Source organism: Xenopus laevis, chromosome 6L, assembly GCF_017654675.1.
Source record: "Xenopus laevis strain J_2021 chromosome 6L, Xenopus_laevis_v10.1, whole genome shotgun sequence".
NCBI lineage: Eukaryota > Metazoa > Chordata > Amphibia > Anura > Pipidae > Xenopus > Xenopus laevis.
In genome coordinates, this window is record NC_054381.1 from 137,714,077 (window position 1) to 137,722,903 (window position 8,827).

General features: G+C 39.1%; 1 pseudogene; it reads left to right on the top strand.

Moving 5' to 3' along the window:
- Window positions 1-5,514: 5,514 nt before the first annotated feature.
- On the top strand, window positions 5,515-7,026 carry LOC121394506 (annotated as a pseudogene).
- The last annotated feature ends 1,801 nt before the right edge of the window (window positions 7,027-8,827 follow it).

Genomic DNA, 8,827 nt, shown 5'->3' on the forward strand with positions numbered 1-8,827 from the left:
GTTGCTACTTTGTATTGCTCATCTTTCTATTCAGGCCTCTCCTATTCATATTCCAGTCTCTTATTCATATCAATGCATTGTTGCTAGGGTCATTTGGACCCTAGCAACTGGATTGCCAACATTTCAAACTGGAGAGCTGCAGAATAAAAAGTTAAATAATTTAAAAAACACAAATAATGAATAATGAAAACCAGCTGCAAATTGTCACAAAATATCACCCTCTACACCCAACCTTTTTTTTACCCGTGAGCCACATTCAAATGTAAAAAGAGATGGGGAGCAACACAAGCATGAAAAAGAAAAGTCCCTTGGGGTGCCAAATAAGGACTGTGATTGGCTTTTTGGTAGCCCCTATGTGGACTGGCAGCCTACATGAGGCCTTCCAAGCCTGGAATTCAAAAATTAGCACCTGGGGTGGAGCGACATCCATGGGGTTGAAGAGCAACATGTTGCTCACAAGCTACTGGTTGAGGATCACTGGTCTACATCATACTAAAAGTTAATTTAAATTCAAACAACCCCTTTAAGGTAAACCCCCAATATTGTGGCCCTAACTGTTGTATATCAAACTGGTTGTGTAGTGCGCCAAACAAAATGGTTTATGAAAAGTCATGCTTGTGAGATTATAGTATAAAATTATACTTAAATGACCTCAGTTAAAACCTTAGCCTTGGATGAAGTTTTTCTTGGTGTCTGTGTTCACATCGCTACCTGTTTGTGGATGTGCTTATTGATCTGATTTCCCTTCAAGCCCCCTTGCCCAGTTTAGGCATTCCCTGGGTCTACAGAGCTCTGCTGTTTGATGTGTAGGGACCCATAGGGTATATATGCCCCTGTGGCTTTAAATCCTTAGTTGCTGAGCAGATGCCCATGTAGCTAGTTGTAATTTGCATATCCCTGTTATTGGCCAAGAGGTGTTGTGACCGCATCCTGTCACACACTTAATATAGTGAATGAGAAGGGGTGGATCTTCCTCTTTGGCTTCTGGTTGCAGATCCAGCTGGATGTTTTCAGGGAGCCTGTGTGCAACAAGGTCCAGTAAAGCCATGTGCCTTAGAAGGACCTGAAACTCTAGTGAGGAAGTCGGGAGCAGGGCCCCCTGAGAATAAGGCTAGTGAGTGGCAGGGAATATGATGTTATGAACAGGTGAATAATATGGCCGGTTTCATTCTGGGTCTGAGGTGTGAACAGTACAGGCTTTAGGATATAAACAATAGAGGTGTCACAAGTGTGAACAATACAGGGGGATCACAGGTGTGAACAATACAGGGGATAACAGTCTGAATTTGATTAAACAATGCAGGGGCCAGTTAATCTCTGTAGTGATACCTTTTAAATTTTACACATGGTAAGCAAACACAGCAGATAGGTGGGGGCCACACAAGGGGGGTATAGATTCTATTTTGTGGACACTGTTATAAAGACAAGCCTTGCATCATTTCAGAATCTTCTTTGTGCACCACAATAGGGGACCCGATGCCCATCCCCATGCACTGGCTACACAATTAAATGGTGAAAAGAACTGGGGGAATGTGGGGAGAGCAGTGGCATCTAGGAAGTGCTGAATGGAAAGTGAAAGTAATTCTAAGGCATAGAGGAGGGGCAGATAATATTTGATTGACAGCTGAGATTTTTAAAAAATAGAAATTGAATTTCATGTTTAATTTGAAAAAGGACTTTTTTTATACAGTTTTTGTGCCTGGATGACAGGTCCCCTTTTACTTTTCTGTGCATATTATGTTTACCTGCTCTGCAGAAGTCAAAACACGCCAGAGGGGATTGGGGCAGGTGGTTTATTAAAGCTAAATGCTAATAAAGGCCAAGCAAACCACAGTATCTTACTATAATAGGCTTTGTTTGTATTTATGAGTTGTATGTAAGTTGGGTGAATGTAACTCATACATACAAAAAAGGTGCAAGACTGAGAGACAGCAGACTTTATTTTATTGGTAGTGGTTTAACTTTGGTGCTGAACTACGACCCCCAGCTGCTACCCACAGCCAAAGGAGGAACTTAGAAGTGGGCAAGATGGCTCCTTAGACACTGAAAAAAAAATCTGACATCTGAAAAGGCTTTGGTTTTCTAAGTGTTGAGGTACTCAGCTGAAAGACTCTAAAGTGGACATGGTTGAATTTGAGCTCATTCACACTTATGGTGGCCATAGACACACAGATCCTATCGTACGAATCGAGGATTCGTACGATTTTCGGATCGTGTGTGACATGTGCCGACATCTTTCGTCCGGCGGAGATCGGTCGTTTGGTCGATCGGTCAGGTTTGATTTTGACCCGACCGATCCCGCCGGAGCCCATGGCACATCGTAATCAGATCGTTCGGCCATACGGCCGAACAATCAGATTACCCCCGATATAGTCATGCTTGTTAATGGCATATCGGGGAAAGATCCGCTCGTTTGGCGATGTTGCCAAACGAGCAGATCTTTGAGTCTATGGCCACCTTTTGGAACAAATTAAAAGGTGCTGCTTGTTTATTGGACAATAGAACCTCAATTTTGTGTTTAAATATCCAGATATGGAGATGGTTGCTTCCATAGGGAGCTAGCTCAGGCTTTTCATTTGGATAAACAAGAATTTTGAATTTGTCAGTAGACTTATTTTTGCAATATTTGATTTTATAGTACCTGCTTGCTCAGATGATGCATAGGTGAATGGTCACTGGTGAATTAGTTTAGTTACATTGCTGGACACACATAGTTTAGGATTGGCATAGAATCCCCCATCTTATCATTAAAACATGCAGAGTCTTAAGTCTGTTTGGTTGGCCACATGCTTGGGAAGGGGCATGGCTAAACAGACTGGCAATATAGTAAAATGCACTTTTTTCCGCAATGACAGGTGGATAGAGGAGTTTTGTTGGCCACTGTTCTCCACTTGAGGGCAGCAGTGGACAAAATGACTGGTGTACCATAGGCATTATGTATCTGTTGCCATAGGAGTTAAGCCAGGGTTTATTCACCTTTTTTAACATCTCTTGTGTAGCTTACAAGTTGGTTATCCTCGTAGTCTCTCTTCATGCAAGTGTTCGATTTTGATTGACAGGTCTAATATAATGATTCTTTTGCCTAGAAGATATATTACAAGCTAATTCCGTTATTTTGTTAGAATTTATTTGAGTTAGCTCAGATATATTCGATATTCGATCTGTCAAATCAAATCAGGCTCCCAAATCCTTCATGGGGAGAGAACGTTTGCTGAGATTGGGTGACTTAAGGTGGCCATAGACTCAAAGATCTGATCATTTGGCGACATCGCCAAACGAGCGGATCTTTCCCCCGATATGCCACTAACGGCATCGATATATCGGGGGTAATTCTGACGTTCGTCCATATGGCTGAACGATCGAATTACGATGCGCCAAGGGGCTCCGACGGGTCAGTCGGTTAAAAATCAAACCTTCCCGATCGATATCGTGGCCAGATATCGATCGGGAAGACCCGTCGGAAGCCCCCATACACGGGTAGATAAGCTGTCAAATCGGTCCAAACGACTGATATCGGCAGCTTTATCTGCCCGTGTATGGCCACCTGTATTCCAGAACTGGGCCAGAATTTCTTATTGATTATATGTAGAAAGTTTCTTATTTCGGTATGACGAAGCTCAGGTCACATTTTCATTTTCTCTGTAGCTCCCCTTTACGTAAGTGTTAAGCTTTTGGCTGTGGCACAAGGTGCGTTTTGCTGTCTGCCAAGTATTTGAGTGACATTCACAATACGTTTGAGGTGTGGGTCAAGCAGGATCACAATTGAAATCCATAGTCAGTAATTTCACTGGTTTTGTAACCTGCAGAGCTGTTAATCTTTTATTGTGTTTCAAACTGTCCAGAAATGTTCTGTGTACCATAGCCCATTAAGAGAAACTGAGCTTCATTGGGCAGTTGCTCTGATAATTGACATACAGTAATATCTAACATCCCTGCCATAATGTGAGATAATGTCTTCTTTTTGCCACAAATTAAATCTAAACAGTCCTTTTCATGTTTGCATGAAGCAATTCATCTCCAGGAACAAGTTTTTTTTCCTAGTACTGTAATACTGAATATTACAAATTAAGGCACTTCATGTGCTTAAAAGCCTGACCTGATATGATTCTGCCCTATGAACATGGTTACAGATCACGGGGAGCACCATACAGTATCTTTCTCAGTAAATGACACCCATTATACACTTTGGGGGATGAATCTTATTTAAGGTTCATGTTCCTTTTAAATGTAAGTGGCAAGAATACTTTGTTGTGATTCTCTGAAAAGGGTTTCAATTCAATCCCATGAAGTATTGTTGTGAGAGTTTATTACTGTTCAAACTTCTTCACTTCTAAGAGAGATGCATAGAAAGGCTCTGACATATGTTTTGGTTGGAAATCAAGAAAAATGATGATAAATATTCAGATTGAATGGAAATAAAGCATTCAATAAATAACAGTCTGGGCTGTGCCCTGGGTCTGTTTTTGGAATTTATTTAAAGAAAAATGTTGTGGGTTCCCTTTGAATAATTATCATCATTACCAGTTTAATTTTCTTACCTTATCAAAATGATTATGAAATCAAAGTGATTTTACTTGTGGAAAATTTATCCAATGATCTTTAAAAAATCACTGATTTTTCTTCTGGTGTTTATTTTAACATAATCTTTAGTTAATTATATCTGTGGGAAGCAAAAATTGTTAAATAGAATTGACAGGCCTTTATAGTTTTTATCAGGGGATTTGCTAAAAAACGATTTTCTTTATTTGTGCATCACTTAGTTGTGTGCTGATACTTTTCTGGTGTTTTTCATATATATGGTAAGATGCTAAATTAAATATCCAATTTAATTTGTTTTTCATCAGATTACATATGATTGGTGTCTAGTTTTTCAAGGCAGAAGGCTTTTGGTGCACAAGTGGAGTTTAATTACTCGGGATTGTTCTTTGGTAAATGTTCTACATTAAAGCAAGCTTCTTAGAGCATAGGTTTTTTTAAGTAGATTTTAAGTTTGCTTAATTCTATGGTTTTTTAACAAGATTGTTGGTTGAATAGATTCATATTTATCATTGAATTTATTTCTTTAACACTAATCAAACATTTAAAAAAATAATTTTAAATGATAGCTATGTTATGGTATTATAATCAAAAATTCCTATTGTGTACTTTATTTTCAGGTGACAAATCTTGCCACAACCTAAGAATGGCAGTAGTCATCCGCTTACAGGGACTTCCTGATATCCGTCATTTCTTTTCTGGACTGCATATTCCTGAAGGAGGAGTTCATATTACTGGTGGAAAGCTTGGGGAGGCCTTTATTATATTTGCAACCAAAGAAGATGCTCTACGGGCAATGAGCCGCTCCGGAGGCTTCATAAAGAAATCACAAATTGGGCTTTTTCTCAGTAGTAAGGCAGAAATGCAACATACCCTTGACATGAATAGAAAAGGAAACAAAGATTTGGGGCCAACACCTGATATTTCAAAACTGCTGAATGTCATGGCATTTATAAGAAAACATGGGCAATAAAAGCAATGCAGAAGCTGGCTTTGATGATAGTGGAGCAAAGCATAAGGAAGAAAATGTTCCAAGGCCAAAATATCAAGGGAAAAAAGGCACAAGGCCATAAAAAGGTAATGTTATGGTTATATTTTTTTTTTGGGCTTCCATACACAGCAGGTAAACTTGATGTTAAACAATTTTTTCATGGTTTCCATGTGGACGATGTACACTTTTCTGTTTGTCAAAATGGGGCTAGAGATGAAAAAGCTTATGTTAAATTTGCCAGTGTTCAGCATACAAAGGCATCTCTTTCACGTGATAATGAATACATTGGTCATAGATACATATCTGTAAAATTGAGCAATGAACAGAAGTGGATTGAAGCTGGTGGCCCAACTGATGGGAGGCAGGAGTCCGTTCATAATAATAAGGAATGGTCACCCAGTTTTTTTTCAAAAATTATTCAAGGTCCAGATCTCTCAACCTCGTAATCAGCAGTTCTACTTATACCTCTTAAACATGTCCTAATCTGTAGATAGAAGATTATAGATAGATGTTTTTTGGTGATCCAGATATTCCAGATTCACAGGTTAAATTCTTACTTGATAGAAAAGGTGACCGGACAAGAGAAGGCTTTGTTTTGGTCAAAAATGAAAAGTTTTATCAGAAATGTCTTGGCTTACACAAAGGCCTTTTAAATGGAGTTTGGGTACACCCCATTGCCTGAAAGGATATGTTAGAGTTAATTGAATCCACAGAGAGACCACAGCTAGAAAGAAACACCCCAGAAGACACTTCTCCAAAGAGGAAATCCAGGGACCATTTAAACCTAAAAAGATATATGTATTTGAGAAACTTTCCATTTAATGTTAGTAAAAGTGAGGTTCAAAAATTCTTTGCTGGATTTCCAGTGGATGAACATGATATGTTTTTGCTGTATGATAGTAGAGGTGTTGGTCTTGGTGAAGCTCTCATTAGCTTTCCTTCAGAGCACCAGGCTATCCTTGCTGAGGGCTTGAATCAGCAGACATTTTTGTGAACAGAAGTGTTACTAAGACGTATTTCAGAGGAACAAAGGAAAGAACTTGGAGCCTTCTTTGAGGATCACAATGAGAGAGAGCCCAAACGATCAACTAATTATAGAGATGAATATCCAGAAACTGCTGAACAGAGTTTTGGGGAGTCTAATTATGCATGTGGCTCATATGATGAGCCCCGACCTTATTGGGCCGATGACCTTGGAAATGGTTCTGGGAGTGTAAGGCAATCAGCGTAAAGGTTAAGAAGCCCATATGATATGAATCAAGATGAGCATTATGGGAGGTTTCATATGGGAAACCAGAACGTCTTTGTTTAATTCCTTATTTTGTCTCCATTAAGTGTAGTGACATCAGTTATCTGATTCATTTTGTGACTAGTTCTAAATATACTATTCTGATTTGTTATAATATTTGGATTAATGACTTTAGTTCAGAGTCATTATGTGACTATTTCTTAACAAAATATTGTGTACAGATAAAATTTGTGGATTAGAACATTTGATTTACACAACCAGCCTTTGTATTCTTCAGTGGAATATTTTTCCTATTCACTATTTAAAATTTAAATTTTTAAGGCAAGGGTTTTTTCCCTTTATTTCAGCAGTAAGAAGATTGTGGGTCAGTGTTACAGTGCGGACGCTGACAAACTGTTACACCGGAGTATCCCAATTTGACCTTGCGAGATGAGAGGCTCAGATCCACCAGTAAATAGTAAGAGTTGTGTGGTGCAATCGTCATCTGCTGCAAATCCTCTGTGTTTTGTATGAACCTGCTATTCTTGATTGGACCTAATTTGGCACATGGTGCCCTTTGAGCTTACTATTGAGTAGAATGTTCACCTTCCAGTGAACACTTTGATTACACTTCAGACTACCACTTTTAATATTAAAATGTGTGCACACTGTCAAACCAACTAAATATATACCTTGGTTAACTGTCATTGATCTCTAAGAAATGTGTTCTTGCTCTATCTAGATGATATAAAAATCTGGTTGTAATCCTGTTTGACTGCACAGGTTTTCCTGCAATGGAAAAAATCCTGTTGTGAGATGTGAAAATGATTTATGCATCAGCCTTGCAGGCTAGCCCACTTGGATCGGCTATGCATAGCCAACCATAAACAGGTTTAACACAAACCAGGACCGATTTGTTAGACACCCCTAGTAAATTCAATTGCTACTTTTCCAGCTTAGTATCACCATCATATGCCATCTTTTTATTCAGTTCTTTCATGAGCCAGGACCTTCAATATTTGCTTGTTTAGCTCATATCTTAAAAAAAGGCCAACTTAGACCTAAAACTCCCCAGGTGATAGTCTGCTCCATTGTGTTAATAGTGGGATTTTAATATTTCAAATGTTTCTCAAGTGCTGTTCAACATGGATGGAGTATTGTTGCCTGTGGAAAGTGGCCTTGGTGGGATGTCCACCCAATCTAAAAGATTCTCCCAGTAAGGTGCTTTTAGTAAAATGCTAATGAGTTTATATAGATAGGACAATGGGAGCACCTTCCATCACCATGAGGAAACATGAAATGGTGTGCAAGGCCACATGGATCGACAAATAAAAAAAGAGAGGAGAGAAAGAGTGGCCTATAAATTGCACCGACCCATATATTGCCCTAGAAGTGGTTAAACATTAACTGCATTTAAAAATGGTGTTTCACAAAACAATACTAAATGAATTGGTTGGTAAATGGAAACTGGCTATTCAAATCAGGAAGGAAAGCTCTATAGTATGGATAACTATGAGCTTGAGTGTAGGAACAAAACCAATGTTGTGTTATTGCTACTATGACTTCATGGTTTCCTGCTTAGCGCAATAATGATTGCTTAGTGAGATAGTGGTATATTAGCGTTTCGCATATAAGATGGATGAAAGTATTGTTAAACCCCCAATCCTCCTTCCCAGGGATCCCTCCCCCGTAGAGTTGCCACAGGTATTGGGTTTGAATGAGGGTTAACGGGATCTGATCTGCTATATCCAGATTTTCATATTGCCATAACTGATAAGTAAAATCCACCTCCACAACCCACGGTTAAAAATTGCACTGCCCCGCCGTAAGATATACCGGTTGGAATGGAGTGGATGAGGTGATGTAGTCCTGTGGATTTCTAGAAAGGGTTGAATATGGATACATTAGTGCTAGGTGTTTAAAGCCAACGATCTGCAAGATAAATAAATATACATTAAAATGAATGTCCTAACTGAGCACACTCTGCAGTTTTAATAACTCAGTGGGCAGCATAAATGAATGGAGAGATGATAGATTGTAAACTCTTTGGGACAGGAACCTCACTCATTATC